Genomic DNA, 15731 nt, shown 5'->3' on the forward strand with positions numbered 1-15731 from the left:
TTTCTTTTCTCTTTTCTTCTTATTTCTCCCTTTCTCCTTATATTTCTCCTGTATTTAAAAGCTGATTTTTCATGCAGCCTGGGAGTACAGTGCAGCAGTAATCCCCTGGAATATGGACATAAGGATGAGGAAGAACAGGAAAAAACAACTGTGCTGACCAGTAAGAGACTTTGTCTTCTAGGAATAATAAAAAAAGGAGAAAAAAAATAAATAAAAAGAAGAGTTGATTTCCACAGATTTAGATTAGCTTATTTGAAATTGAATGGCTGTTCATGCCTCTCCCCAGGTACAGGTTTGCTGAAAAATCCTGCTGTTATGGATCATGCTAACAGCACATTATCTGAAAAATGCAGATACCTATCTGTAGTCTCTAGTCTTTAATCCATCAGATTTCATGAACGTGATCTCTGAGAACAGTTGCAAGCCCTAGTAATAAAAATGATGCATCCCACTAAATCATGAACTGGAGTTCTGGTTCTCCATTGAATTTTGTGAAAACCATCTTCCAAATGCACCAGGTTTTTTTTGACCTCTTTGCTGATAGCTTCTATCTTTTACTGATATTACCTCAGCTCACTGAGCTAACTGGTTGAAATTAATCTTTTGCCACGATCTTTCCCTATTTCCTACATATGTACTCTGTTGACTTCAAAAGAAGGGTCAGGAGTTGCCATTTTTCAGTCAAGAGTCCTCTGTTGGTGTGCACTTTTGAAGGACTCAGTACAAATCTTAAAGTCAGTAAAAAATCATTCACAAATAGATTATACTGTATAAAATTGCACTATTCATCAAAGTGACACCCAAGGTCACTACTGGTGATGAGGGGAAGTGGAGAAATAAACCAGCTAAACAACTGAGAAGATCAGAAAACAGTAAAATACAGAGAAGAGAAGAAAGAGGAAAGGGAAGGGAAGAAAGAGGAAGGGAAGGGAAGAAATAGGAAAGGAAGGGAAGGTGTGGGAAAGGAAAGGTGCAGCAAGGGAAGGGGAAGGGGAAGGGGAAGGGGAAGGGGAAGGGGAAGGGGAAGGGGAAGGGGAAGGGGAAGGGGAAGGGGAAGGGGAAGGGGAGGGGAGGGGAGGGGAGGGAAAGGGAAAGGAAAAGGGAAAGGGAAAGGGAAAGGGAAAGGGAAAGGGAAAGGGAAAGGGAAAGGGAAAGGGAAAGGGAAAGGGAAAGGGAAAGGGAAAGGGAAAGGGAAAGGGAAAGGGAAAGGGAAAGGGAAAGGGGAAGGGAAAGGGGAAGGGAAGGGAAGGGAAAGGGAAGGGAAGGGAAGGGAAGGGAAGGGAAGGGAAGGGAAGGGAAGGGAAGGGAAGGGAAGGGAAGGGAAGGGAAGGGAAGGGAAGGGAAGGGAAGGGAAGGGAAGGGAAGGGAAGGGAAGGGAAGGGAAGGGAAGGGAAGGGAAGGGAAGGGAAGGGAAGGGAAGGGAAGGGAAGGGAAGGGAAGGGAAGGGAAGGGAAGGGAAGGGAAGGTGCGGGAAGGGAAGGGAAGGGAAGGTGCGGGAAGGTGCGGGAAGGGAAGGTGCGGGAAGGGAAGGGAAGGTGCGGGAAGGGAAGGGAAGGTGCGGGAAGGGAAGGTGCGGGAAGGGAAGGGAAGGGAAGGGAAGGGAAGGGAAGGGAAGGGAAGGGAAGGGAAGGGAAGGGAAGGGAAGGGAAGGGAAGGGAAGGGAAGGGAAGGGAAGGGAAGGGAAGGGAAGGGAAGGGAAGGGAAGGGAAGGGAAGGGAAGGGAAGGGAAGGGAAGGGAAGGGAAGGGAAGGGAAGGGAAGGGAAGGGAAGGGAAGGGAAGGGAAGGGAAGGGAAGGTGCGGGAAGGGAAGGTGCGGGAAGGGAAGGTGCGGGAAGGGAAGGGAAGGGAAGGGAAGGGAAGGGAAGGGAAGGGAAGGGAAGGGAAGGGAAGGGAAGGGAAGGGAAGGGAAGGGAAGGGAAGGGAAGGGAAGGGAAGGGAAGGGAAGGGAAGGGAAGGGAAGGGAAGGGAAGGGAAGGGAAGGGAAGGGAAGGGAAGGGAAGGGAAGGGAAGGGAAGGGAAGGGAAGGGAAGGTGCGGGAAGGGAAGGGAAGGGAAGGTGCGGGAAGGGAAGGTGCGGGAAGGGAAGGGAAGGGAAGGGAAGGGAAGGGAAGGGAAGGGAAGGGAAGGGAAGGGAAGGGAAGGGAAGGGAAGGGAAGGGAAGGGAAGGGAAGGGAAGGGAAGGGAAGGGAAGGGAAGGGAAGGGAAGGGAAGGGAAGGGAAGGGAAGGGAAGGGAAGGGAAGGGAAGGGAAGGGAAGGGAAGGGAAGGGAAGGGAAGGGAAGGGAAGGGAAGGTGCGGGAAGGGAAGGTGCGGGAAGGTGCGGGAAGGGAAGGGAAGGGAAGGGAAGGGAAGGTGCGGGAAGGGAAGGGAAGGTGCGGGAAGGTGCGGGAAGGTGCGGGAAGGGAAGGGAAGGGAAGGGAAGGTGCGGGAAGGGAAGGTGCGGGAAGGGAAGGGAAGGGAAGGGAAGGGAAGGGAAGGGAAGGGAAGGGAAGGGAAGGGAAGGGAAGGGAAGGGAAGGGAAGGGAAGGGAAGGGAAGGGAAGGGAAGGGAAGGGAAGGGAAGGGAAGGGAAGGGAAGGGAAGGGAAGGGAAGGGAAGGGAAGGGAAGGGAAGGGAAGGGAAGGTGCGGGAAGGGAAGGTGCGGGAAGGGAAGGTGCGGGAAGGGAAGGTGCGGGAAGGGAAGGTGCGGGAAGGGAAGGGAAGGGAAGGGAAGGGAAGGGAAGGGAAGGGAAGGGAAGGGAAGGGAAGGGAAGGGAAGGGAAGGGAAGGGAAGGGAAGGGAAGGGAAGGGAAGGGAAGGGAAGGGAAGGGAAGGGAAGGGAAGGGAAGGGAAGGGAAGGGAAGGGAAGGGAAGGGAAGGGAAGGGAAGGGAAGGGAAGGGAAGGGAAGGGAAGGGAAGGGAAGGGAAGGGAAGGTGCGGGAAGGGAAGGTGCGGGAAGGGAAGGTGCGGGAAGGGAAGGGAAGGGAAGGGAAGGGAAGGGAAGGGAAGGGAAGGGAAGGGAAGGGAAGGGAAGGGAAGGGAAGGGAAGGGAAGGGAAGGGAAGGGAAGGGAAGGGAAGGGAAGGGAAGGGAAGGGAAGGGAAGGGAAGGGAAGGGAAGGGAAGGGAAGGGAAGGGAAGGGAAGGGAAGGGAAGGGAAGGGAAGGGAAGGGAAGGGAAGGGAAGGGAAGGTGCGGGAAGGGAAGGTGCGGGAAGGGAAGGGAAGGGAAGGTGCGGGAAGGGAAGGTGCGGGAAGGGAAGGTGCGGGAAGGTGCGGGAAGGGAAGGTGCGGGAAGGTGCGGGAAGGGAAGGGAAGGGAAGGGAAGGGAAGGGAAGGGAAGGGAAGGGAAGGGAAGGGAAGGGAAGGGAAGGGAAGGGAAGGGAAGGGAAGGGAAGGGAAGGGAAGGGAAGGGAAGGGAAGGGAAGGGAAGGGAAGGGAAGGGAAGGGAAGGGAAGGGAAGGGAAGGGAAGGGAAGGGAAGGGAAGGGAAGGGAAGGGAAGGGAAGGGAAGGGAAGGGAAGGGAAGGGAAGGGAAGGGAAGGTGCGGGAAGGGAAGGTGCGGGAAGGGAAGGGAAGGTGCGGGAAGGTGCGGGAAGGTGCGGGAAGGGAAGGGAAGGGAAGGGAAGGGAAGGGAAGGGAAGGGAAGGTGCGGGAAGGGAAGGTGCGGGAAGGTGCGGGAAGGGAAGGGAAGGGAAGGGAAGGGAAGGGAAGGGAAGGGAAGGGAAGGGAAGGGAAGGGAAGGGAAGGGAAGGGAAGGGAAGGGAAGGGAAGGGAAGGGAAGGGAAGGGAAGGGAAGGGAAGGGAAGGGAAGGGAAGGGAAGGGAAGGGAAGGGAAGGGAAGGGAAGGGAAGGGAAGGGAAGGGAAGGGAAGGGAAGGGAAGGGAAGGGAAGGGAAGGGAAGGGAAGGGAAGGGAAGGTGCGGGAAGGGAAGGGAAGGTGCGGGAAGGTGCGGGAAGGGAAGGTGCGGGAAGGTGCGGGAAGGTGCGGGAAGGGAAGGGAAGGTGCGGGAAGGGAAGGTGCGGGAAGGGAAGGTGCGGGAAGGGAAGGGAAGGGAAGGTGCGGGAAGGGAAGGTGCGGGAAGGGAAGGGAAGGTGCGGGAAGGGAAGGGAAGGGAAGGTGCGGGAAGGGAAGGGAAGGGAAGGGAAGGGAAGGGAAGGGAAGGGAAGGGAAGGGAAGGGAAGGGAAGGGAAGGGAAGGGAAGGGAAGGGAAGGGAAGGGAAGGGAAGGGAAGGGAAGGGAAGGGAAGGGAAGGGAAGGGAAGGGAAGGGAAGGGAAGGGAAGGGAAGGGAAGGGAAGGGAAGGGAAGGGAAGGGAAGGGAAGGGAAGGGAAGGGAAGGGAAGGGAAGGGAAGGGAAGGGAAGGGAAGGGAAGGGAAGGGAAGGGAAGGGAAGGGAAGGGAAGGGAAGGGAAGGGAAGGGAAGGGAAAGGGAAGGGAAAGGGAAGGGAAGGAAAGGGAAAGGGAAAGGGAAAGGGAAAGGGAAAGGGAAAGGGAAGGGAAGGAAAGGGAAAGGGAAAGGGAAAGGGAAAGGGAAAGGGAAAGGGAAAGGAAGAAAACATCTCTGGCTCTTTGGAAACATGAGGCATATATCTAATCCACCTTTATTAGATAATCAGTCGTTCTTCAAAGTGAATGTTTCCCTTGCTTCTTTGAGTGATCATGTAAGTTTTTGCTCTACAGATGTTCTGCTGCATTAGCAAGAAGATCCTTCTGTTATCTGTAAGTACAATCTGTTTATTTGAGTACAGAGTGGTTTTCAGTCACTTCATTGGAAGTGCTTCATTTGCTTCACTGGAAAGCAAAGAGGTCTGAGAATGTCCGAGACAATGTGGAACAGCCTTATAAATTCATATTACCATCTATAAGGAATGATGGGAGCATTATGTTCAAAAGTATAGAAGGCTGAAAACATTGATGCTTCAGAAATACCAATATTTTAAACAGATTTTTGTAACCAGAAGAAAAAGGCCAGCATTAAACCCAGCATGGCAAAAATCACTCAGAGTCTTGTCTACAAGTCTGATGAGATTTATGATCCATGGTCCTGGCCGAAGCATTTTGCAATGCTGAAAAAGCAAACACAAGGTAATGGAAAACAATTATGAGTCATTCCTTTGCTTCAGAGGTGATTAATGTGACATGGTCAAGTTAAATCCTCTGAAGAGACATCAGCTGTGTTTTCCACTGATGGGTTTTGTAAGCATGGGTTTGATACTCTTCCACAGGAGATTTTAATTTCCTGCTAAAAGATATGGTTCATGATCAAAACCAAGGTATACATAAATACTAGCTGCTCAGCTTGTAAGACTGATGGTTTTCTTATCAGCAAATGATAAGAACACAGAACATCTTTAGTTTTACAATACAAGTAACTGAAGTACCAAAAGCATGTGGAAGTGAATTGAAATATTCTAATGGACTATGCTGCAAAGGTCCTAATAGCATCTCATCAGACTACTATATTTGCAGTCTGTGTGTACTCACATTTAAAATATGAAAATATTTGTTGCTTTAAGTGAAAGAAGGTGTGGCACTCAGAAATACAGGCAACAAAGAGGATGACCTCAAAAATGCAGAAGTCCTTGGAAATGCTGCCAAATAAAACTATATAAAACTCACATCCACACACCTGGATTGTCACTTTGTCACTGTTCTTGCAAGCATTACTGAACCCTGATCTGGCTCCCTGAGCATATTTGCAAGCTGGTGTGACTGCAGAGGGCACAAAATTACATTTAATCCCTCAGTAGTTTCCCTTGATATGTGTCATTAAAGTGCTAATCCAAGAGCTCAAGACTGTCTTCATACAGTTTGTCTCCAATTTCTAATGGGAAACATGTCCTAGGGATGCTTTGTCACTACCCCCAGCACTTCAGTGCTAAAACACCTTCATTCAGACCTTTGATTCCAGTTTTGTGTGTGCTAAGGTAGCCCAGCCCTTCTACTGCCTTTCTCAGTTTCAGCAAATCTTTAGTTGGAGCAGCCTCTCCTCTGGACAGGAGCTGAGCCCAGAGGTTCCCTCCAGTGTATCTGAGCCTAGTTTTGTGGCTAGGCTGGAGGGAAATGTTTTGCAGAAATTATTTCAAATTTTGTCTTCTCTTACCCGTCATCAGGATGTCAACTCTCAGCTTAACTCACATCCCATTTCTGTGCTCAGAAAGGCAGAAGATTGGTTATATGAAATTCCTTTATGATGTATTGAGTGCAGTTGTATTCTAAGGTCACAAAATCAGGTACTATCCTACCACTCAAAGCTTGAAGTGAATGTGTTCCTTGGAATATGAATGCCACCCAGGCAAAGTCTGTTCATTCCTTGTTTCCCTCCATTTCCTTAATATCAGAGACAGGTGAACTCAGGGCTGTGTACATCCACATACACAGACGTGTCTTGGTTCATCATCCTGCTGCAGAGGGCTATGTCTGTATTGAATTTGCAGAAATATTTAGCACTTTTGTGGTCAGTTTGTTCCTAGGGAAGTATTGGAAAAGCTCAGTGATCTCAGTCTTTACCTGACACTTAATGAGCAGTTCTTTGGACACAGTCATTTTGGCATTTGGAAATGGATGACTCATTTAATAATAAATTTTAAAGGGCACTTCAGCAGCTTGTCCCCACCCATAAAGTCAGCTCTGACTTTATTGTTCTATTCATCTTTGCCCCCTCCACTTTTCACAGTTCATCATCTTTTTTTTTTCCCCCAGACTTCACCCATAGCTACCTATATCCATATTCACCATGTAGATATGTGTAATGGTTGCTTGGGTTTCAAAGGGTCAGTGCTGCTCCATTCTGTGTGGCAGATGAGCAGTTGGTGGCACTATAGGAGCTGGATTTAGGGTTTGGTGGCCCTGGAAAGGAGAGAGCTGAACAAGCAGGTGGGGCTCAGCTCCTTCTGGCATCATTCTGTCATGTGGACGGCAGTACTGTGACTGCTGCTTAAACCCCTACTAAAAGCTTTTGTTTATCTTGTAGGTAATTCCCTTTTGCAAGTCACCATTTCTCAGATTGCTCTCTGAAACCTTGCTGTTCTTCCACATGGAGTGCTTCTCATACTAAATTTCTTTCAGTCAAGGCATAATGTTTAGTACATTCTTTACGTCAGGCCTAAACTTATTGTGTCTTCACCTTGTCTTGTTCTCACATTACTCACTTACTGAGATAGTTCTTATTTTCTATCAGAATTATTTTTCAGGAACACATAGTGTGACAGATCTCTGAGGACTGAATTCCTAGGTAGTCATCCAAGGTTTCCTGGTTTCCCAGTTCTGTGTTGTAAATAAGGATCAACATGCTAATCAGATTTTTTCTCAGGTCCATGTTAATCTCAGCTCTTGGGCACTGATTTCTTGCTTTGTTGGGAAATTGTGAGGTGGGTGAATATATCCTCCTTTATTCACCCAACTATTTCTCTTATCTGTTTTTTTAAGCATCCAGATGACATAACTGGAGTTTTTTCCCATCCTCATTTATCTTTGTTGTGTTTTTGTTTTGTTCTATGGTGTGGGTTCTTTTTTCTGTGCATGGCTTTTTTTTCCCCCTGTTTATTTGTTTGGGACTCTCTTACTAGCTTTTGGTGTTACTATTTATACAACCTTTATTCTTAACTTTGATCTGATTGTTAGGAAGTTTGCTCTATTTTTGCGGGATCCCAAGTATCAGATGTTCGACTGTACTTATTCCTCTGGTACTGCTGTGTTACACTGATGGTCCATAAAGGAAGAATTGCTTTAAATGTGCTGTCCACTAAAGATAAAGATAGCTCTTAATTCACCTTTTTCCCAAGAGACATCTTCAGGCTGTGAAAACTTTACAGAGATATAAAGTGATAGGGAGTTTCTCATAAAAGAGAGGCCAAAGGCTGCTTGAACTAAAGCAAAGCGACATGGAATTTCATTCCCAAAGATTTTTGCCTCTCATTGCAAAGACCTGAAATAAAGTTAAAGGATGAAGCTGAATCTTGAATTTATAGACATATGGTTACTCACAACTTGCAGACAAAGCTATGAATATGGTCTTGTTGATGAAGTTTGAAGATAGCCAAGAAGCATCCCTCTGATGGGATGTCCATGAGGGATAGATTTTATGCTCGAGGAATGTTTGAAAGTACTTCTGCACTTCTGTCTTTTTTTGAAAGGCAGATAGTTTCTTGTGCTCACTGAAATTGTTTTTACATCTTTTCAAACTGATATGAATTCATAACCTTAGTCCTTGGGGTCTGTTGATGATTTGAAGTTGGGAGTGGGGTCAGAGGTGTGAGGATAGAGAAATTTTATTTGAGTGGAGTTCATTGCACCACAAAGTGCTATCAAATTATTTATCAAGTGTCACATATATGAAGCGAAGAGAAAAGAACTGTAGTGTTTCAGAGATCTGGCAATATCTAAGAAGGTGACAGAAAGGTAATAAATTGGACAGGGAGCTAAACTATTACAGAATCCTGTCTACTGCCTCTGTTAAGATCCATTCTAAAGGCATTACATCAGCTTAAATAGAGGGAGTACTTGCTCACATCACCTGCTAGGTCTAGAAAGTTAAATGGTGAGCAGAGGCAGGAGGCAGATAAAAAATTATTTGCTGCTTTGAATTCCACCAACCTTCATCTGTGGAGTTATCTTAACCCATTGTACAAACCTTAAAAAGTCAGTATGTGACAGTGGTGTGAGTAATAAAAGTGAAAAAGAAAAAGATCTATTCTCTGACAGTAATAAAATCCACATGCCAAGCAGTTTTTATTCTTTTATCCATAAAAGCCAGGTATTCAAAGTACAGTTTCAGTGTCTGCCTCATTAGCTAAAATGGAGCCTAAATTAAAAGGGAAACAAAGTGTTTGTGTGTCTTGGTACATCTTTTAATACAGATAATCTATTCAAGGGAAATCAACCAAGGAAGCTTTTGGAGAGTGGATGTCTGAAAGGAATAGTGCTCACTTCCCAAGACTTCTGTTTTAAAATCATACCCCTTCTTGAATACTGTAAATGTAGCTAATTGTGATAGTAAAAATAAATAAATATAAAATTAAAATTGTGATAAGAAAAATAAATTAGTGTAAGAATTTACATTGTTACAATATGAATAACAAGATTATGACCCTTAGATTCAGTTGAGATCCAGATTTGTTATGTAGAGTCTATTTTTAATAGTGTTTGTTACATCTTTTGAAACCCGTTTTGTCTTCATTAGGGAACCTGGGGTGCTGCCACATAGGATTTCTTGAGGAAGAGATATCCAATGTCAGTTCCAGCAAATGAAAATAAAAAAGTGGGAACACAGGCAGGTCAAAGCAGTGGTATGAAGAGATAGCTGGGCTAGGTGAGGTGCTGAACTAGCCACAGATCAACCCACAGCACAGGATGATATATTTTGGTTCTCAGCAGAGTTGTGTAGACAGAAGCAGAAGAAGGTGAAAGTAGCTCAGAATAGGCCCACAGTGAGCCATGAGGATGTTTCTCATTGTTGCCATATAATAAGGACCCTTTTCTGAAACTGTTTCCTCTGCTGTGTTGATGTAGGGTTCACTTAGTCCTGGCAGTCTGGAAGATGTTGAAACAAGAATATTGTTTTAGCTAAAATAATGATTTAAGATCACAAATTTTTGGAGACCAGTGGTGACAAATGATTAATTTAAAACTTTGAAAGAATCATTTGTATTCTTCTCCCTCTCCTCTACTGGCCTCATTTTCTAGTACTTTGTAAGTAATTTTAAAACAATTTCCATTTTCTTTTCTTATATAACTGTTCGCTCATACAGGATTCAGGATTCTGTGTGGAGCAGTTTTTATTTGCACTTGATTTTATCTGATTTGTATCTAACTTTTTATACTTTCTTTATCTCTTGGGATAGGATTGTTTGTACAATGACAGAGTAAGGCAGTCCAGATTCAGATCGGGGCCTTTGGGTACTACTCTCCTGTGAACTGAAATAATTCTGGTTTGCACTGAGACTGCTTACTTATTTGTCAGGCTTCCAGGAGGGAAGTGGCAGAAGCAAATGCTGTGACTGCTAAACTTCAGTAGGGTGCTATTCATCAGGACCATGTCATGTTAAGAACTGCCACAGAGCTCACTCTTAAGGTGACTCCTATACCCACTATTTCCAAAACTAGCACTGTCATCATTTCTGTCTGGACCACACAGGTCAAAGAATAACTAAGGTGTGAGTCAGCTGTCAGAAGACTTTTAAGTATATCTCTAGAATGTACTTAAAGAAGAAAACTTTCAGATGTTTCAGACTTCCACTGGCTGTGTTTGTATATCTGCATGCCAGATTTTGCCCTCAATAGACAGCAGCTTAGAAACCACCTATTGATGCCTGTAAGGCAAAAGAGAAATCTGCAGCAGAAGAGACTGAAGTTCCCCACCAGGCTTTACTTCCAAGTGCCTGGGCTGATGGAATGTGCTCTTCCTCAGAGGGAATTTGAAAATTACCTGTTTTATAGACCAGTATGAGGTAAGTCTGCAATGTTCAGCAGAGGTGGTGGCTGCAAGTAAAGACTCCTTGCTGTGGTGTCTGGTTAGTCACTGTACATTTAACCAGTGATCTGTAGGGTGCTTGCATAACTATTTACACTTGTCTTTAATGGGAGGAGTAACAGCTCTGGTTCTTCTCACTCTTACCTGTTACCTCTGTGTAAACCTTACATGTGGAAAAAAGCTAAGTTAGGAATACAGGTGAAAAAGTGCAGTTTTTCCAAAAGGGGTTTTTTCCCCTCTCAATCTACTTTTTTTTGAAAACTCTTTTTTTCCTGGAGAGGGGCTGATGTGCATTGTCAGTAAAATTGCACCTCTCAGCATTGAACAGGAACATGGAGGAGGCTCATCTGTCATGTCCCTCAAACATCACAGTGAAAAGATGATGTACAGTTGCCTTGGCCACCAAAGGGAAGGGATGCTTTTCATGCTGTGTAACTCATGGGCAGTTGACAAGGTTAAAAACATGGTTTCAAATCTGCCAAGTTAGATTACAGATTCGATACTCACTTTGAACTTTTAATCCAGAGTTTTCAGGGAACTTTCTTCAGTAACTTTGCTGTGAACATCCTTCAGACTCACAGTCTGGCAGCTTGAGTGAGACACTACTCTGTCACTTGAGGTCATGAGTACATTAGGCAGAGCAATAGAGTATATATGTATATATAGGTCCATATTTACTCTTTTGGGATGTTTGCTTTCTGTTCTATAAGCATTCTTTTGATCAGCTGCATTTTCTTGTAAAATATAAAGATCAGAAAGCCGACTGATACTCAGATTCTTTGCTGAAATGAGATTACCCAGGTTGTTTCAGAATTTCCAGAAATTAGACGGATTCCATTTGTTTCTTCTCAGAACAGATGGTGGAGTAGAATTTGAATCACTGACGTGCTAGTGGGAGAGAAGTTACAGTGAGGAAGAAAAAGGGAATTTAAGTGAACTTTTTCACACTTTCCATTTTTATTTTTTTTTCTGATTCCCAGCTTTTGTTTTTATATGAAGAGTTTAATAGAACGAGCTTTCAGACTTGTCTCCTTTATTCAGAGAACTGTAAAATCAGATTGATACAATCTAGAATATTCAGTACTTTTACTAGATACTAAATGGATACTCATAAAGAGTTAGACTTTCACCTCATGACTTGAGTTCAGATCTATTTTAGTGGGCTGTTTCCTTCTTCATTCCCTGAAGTGACAAAGCTAAAATCAGAATTAATTCTCCCACTCTTTAAAATGAGATGGATGTATGAATATAGCATGGAGTCTGAAGAAAGCACATCACTGAAAAACTGAAGCCCTGGATGAGGACTCAGTCTGTGATTCTAGATCATCCCTTTAAATTATTTCTGTGGAGATATTTTTTTTATTTATGCTTCTGTATTGTTGCAGACCAGGCTAACCAAAGGAAGCAGCTGGCACAGGGCAGTCACAGAGATGGAGGACTGCACTCTGGATACCAGCAGAAAAGGCAAAACTGAACCCTAACCTGCTCTCTGTTGGCTTTGGTTTCTTTTTATCAGTGGCTCTTGTAGATGGCATAGATGATCCTGAGTGAATACATGAATTATTGTGCCTTGAGCCTCTGTGCCTGCAACTCTCTCACTGACACCAGCAAAAACCCAGAAGTGCCTTGCTGCAGATTAGATGAATGAGAGATTTTCCCACTCCCCACACCATAAACCAGTAAAGTGAGGGTTTTATTGTTCACTTCTATCATTTCTGTTGCATTGAATTGCTCCTCTTAATGTGCCATGCACAGAGCTGCAGAGGGCTGAGAGCTCACGTGCCTTGTGCAGGCTACAGGCTCCTGCCTTTCACAGGTTTCCCTCAAACACCCACTGTGGGTGGGCTCTGCAGGCTGACCAGACATTCACTGTGTGTTTATTGTTTTCTTACTTTTTTGTTCATGTCTTAGTCTGCTCTCTCTGCTATTATGTGCCCAACCTCAGTGCCCCAGGCTCCTGCTCAATGTCACCTCATCCCTGCATGGGTCTCTAAGAAGCTGGCTGGGATACTTGTGGCACTTGGTACAAGTTTAGATTTTCACCCTATTGGAATTTTTGTCTTTCTTCATTTGATCTGTCTTGACTTCTGTCTGTGCTTTAAACTCTGCTTCTGGGTCACTTAAGTGCTGCTCAGGTTGTTAATTAAACTTGTCAAACTATTGTGTGGAGTAAGAGGTCTACACGTGGTTAAAAAAAAAAAAGAAGCCTCTAGGAACAGATTCAGCAAAGTACTTACAGAAAGTGCCTAAATGGAGAGATGTGAATAACCCTACAGATTCAGTGGGATTATGGATGCAATTAAAATTATACCTGTGATAAAATACCTGTCTGCACTGAAGTCTAGTAAGGGGTTTCCCAGAGATTCACCTGACTTTCTGCAGCCCAAAGCCCTGGGTTGTTTCCAGGGGCTCATCTGCAGCCCCAGTGTGGTGTGAATGCTAATGGCCACGCTGTGCCATTGGCCTCCCCAGCAGCCAGATTTAATTTCAGAAACCACAGATCTAGGCTGTGAAGCAGACAGAGGTGAGAGCACGGCTTTGCACGTGTCTCTTCTCTTTTTCTGGTGAATGAGCAGCACTGCCAGAGTTGCTCTGTGACCTGTGATGCGCTGGCAGATGCAGCCTCAGGGCTTCAGATCTGAGTTAGCCACGCTCATCCCTTGCCACTCTTTCGGGTGATTTTCTGGCAGGGAAGAACAGTGAGTTAGATTGATAAACTTTTAGGCAGCATTCACTGTAGCTTCAGTAAACACGATTGTGGTCAGTTTTATCTCAGTCCTACTCAGTACATGAAATAGCCTAAAGAAAGAAAGGCAAAAATGTGGAATTGTAAGAGGAAAACATAGTAACACAAAAAAGGGCAGAATGCAGAAAGGACTATAATGGGAACATAAAAATAAAGGTGTCACATTTCATCACTGTGGGGGTAAAAAGGTGAAATTATTTAGTTTAACTCATTGCATACTGGTCCCATGATTTTTCACCTCTCAGATGCTTCAATTTGCTTTTCAGCCTCTTTCCAAGCCCTTCCAATGACAAAACATCCATTACAATGCTGTTGTCACATTGCCCGATTAACTATAAAGTTAAACATTTTGACTGCGTTATTGAAATGCTTCAGCATACCACTGCCACCTGAAATACCCATGGTGCATTAAAATGTAGGTGTTTATGGGTTACTGCAAATGTCTCTGCACGTATAGGCCTAAACAGCTCCCTGTTGATTCCCTAATTTAGTTATCAGAAACTGTATCCTGCTTCCCCTGTCTCTGGTCTCTCTGACTCCACACAGCCTTTAACAGCTACTAACTTTTAAATGCTCCCCCTGCCCCTCCAGGTCCAGGCTACTCTCCACTAAAAGAGACAGAGCATACAATTGGAAGCTTTTTGCAAGAGATGAAATTAGACCCCCAACTCCCCTAGGTTTCATTTCCACTTAACAAAAAAAGCAGCCCAAAGACACTGGAGCCAGCAGGGATCTTGCTATGAGCACTGGTGGCATTTTAGGTGCCTGTGGTTGGACTGTTAATGGCAATCCCAGATGGTAATTTAGGAGACTCAGGGTTTGGCTTTTCCACTGAACAACTCAGTACTTCTGAGTATCCTGTCTGCTCCTCTGTTCAGAGCTGTGAATCATCTCTGAGGAGACTGAACTGAGACCCCCATTTCCCAGGCATTTCCTCAACATCTAAGGCGAGGACTTAGTCCTACTTGATATTTTTTAAATCAATATTTCATTAAGCAATGCTTTTATGGTATTTCAGTATTCATCTATAGTAATTAATATAAGCCTTTTATCTGTGTAAATCAAAACACTTCGGGAAATTTGAAGTGCATAAAAACTCTGTATTAAAGATGAAGAAATATGAATCATGCAGAGGGATTATGTACTTTGCCCAATTGCCCAGCCAATTAATGGATTAATTCTTAATCCAGTTCCATATCCATAGGGCCACGCTGCCAGATTTTATCTCCTAAATGTAAAATATTCTACATCTGAAAAAAACTAATCAAGTTAATGACACAGTCACTTTGCAATTCAAGTAATACTCTATTTTTAATGAACTTAATGAAAAAAAGTGTTTGATTAGGGTGTTTTTCTGAAATGTCTGTATTTCAACCCAGTGTAAGATTTTCAGTTAATGACTTGTTTAACACTCAACTGTTTGGCAACACATTTAATTTTCTTTATTTTAGTGTTTCACTTTGGTTGTCTGCACATGCAGCTGGGAGAGAAGTCTGTGTCACAGAGAAGCCTTATTTCTAAGGTGCTTCATCACCAAAACTTAGATGAAGAATACAAGTGGAAAGTGGTGTTTACACAAACTTTATATTCTCTGATTTCCCTGCAGCTAGCAGCTTTCCATTTCATAGCAGGAAAACAGCTAAACCAGAGGGACTTCACCTACACAAATGCATTTTGTGAGATAATTATTCAACTGACATTACAGAGCTTAAAAACTCTTAGACTTCATGATCTCTGAAGACTGAATTCATTATATCTTAAACAAGACAAGATTCTCCTTTGGGAATTTTCTGTCTGTCTGTTTTTCTTGTATATATAGTATATCTGCTTAGGAATGAGGCAAGGAGAATAGATCAGCTCAAATTTGTTGATACTTTTGACATTTTATTTTTTTCTTCATAAAAAAATAAAAAGGAAAAAGTTGCTTGTTATTAGACACATAACCTACTTCTCCTTATGGAGGCCGACACATGCTTCTCTCCTCAGCTGAGACACAAGGCCCTATTCTTAGCTCCACTTTCATTTACGTTGTGCCTTGAGGCAAGATGCACAGGATATAACAGCTCTGCAGTTATGACTGGTTTAATGCAAAATTAGAGCTATCTCTAACATTACAGGCAATTTTAAGGGTATGTGAAAGGATGTTGGAAACCTGTTACACAAACTCTATCCAAGGATATGTAACCCTGACAAACAAGAAAGGAACATTAAAAATATTTGGAAATATTTGGGTGCAGTCACTCAGATGGGTTTAGAACCAGCCTGCTGTTTCATCCTCCTGGCAGCTGAGAATCGGGAAATGTCTGCAGTAAAGGGTCAGCTCCCCAGTGGAGGGAGCTTACTCGGTTTCACTGATGCTGATTTGCACAAATTGACAACCTAGACAGACTTGACAAATTGACAGACTCAGAGCATTCACCTGTGATGAATACACTCAACCTCCTCAACCAAACTAGCAGCAGTCTGGTACAAACTCCAAAGAAGGTAAATACCTGGGCCATAGGCAAGACGAAATCTCCCCAGGGAAGCCACAAAGGGGCAG

The sequence above is a fragment of the Poecile atricapillus genome, chromosome Z (assembly GCF_030490865.1).
Source record: "Poecile atricapillus isolate bPoeAtr1 chromosome Z, bPoeAtr1.hap1, whole genome shotgun sequence".
NCBI lineage: Eukaryota > Metazoa > Chordata > Aves > Passeriformes > Paridae > Poecile > Poecile atricapillus.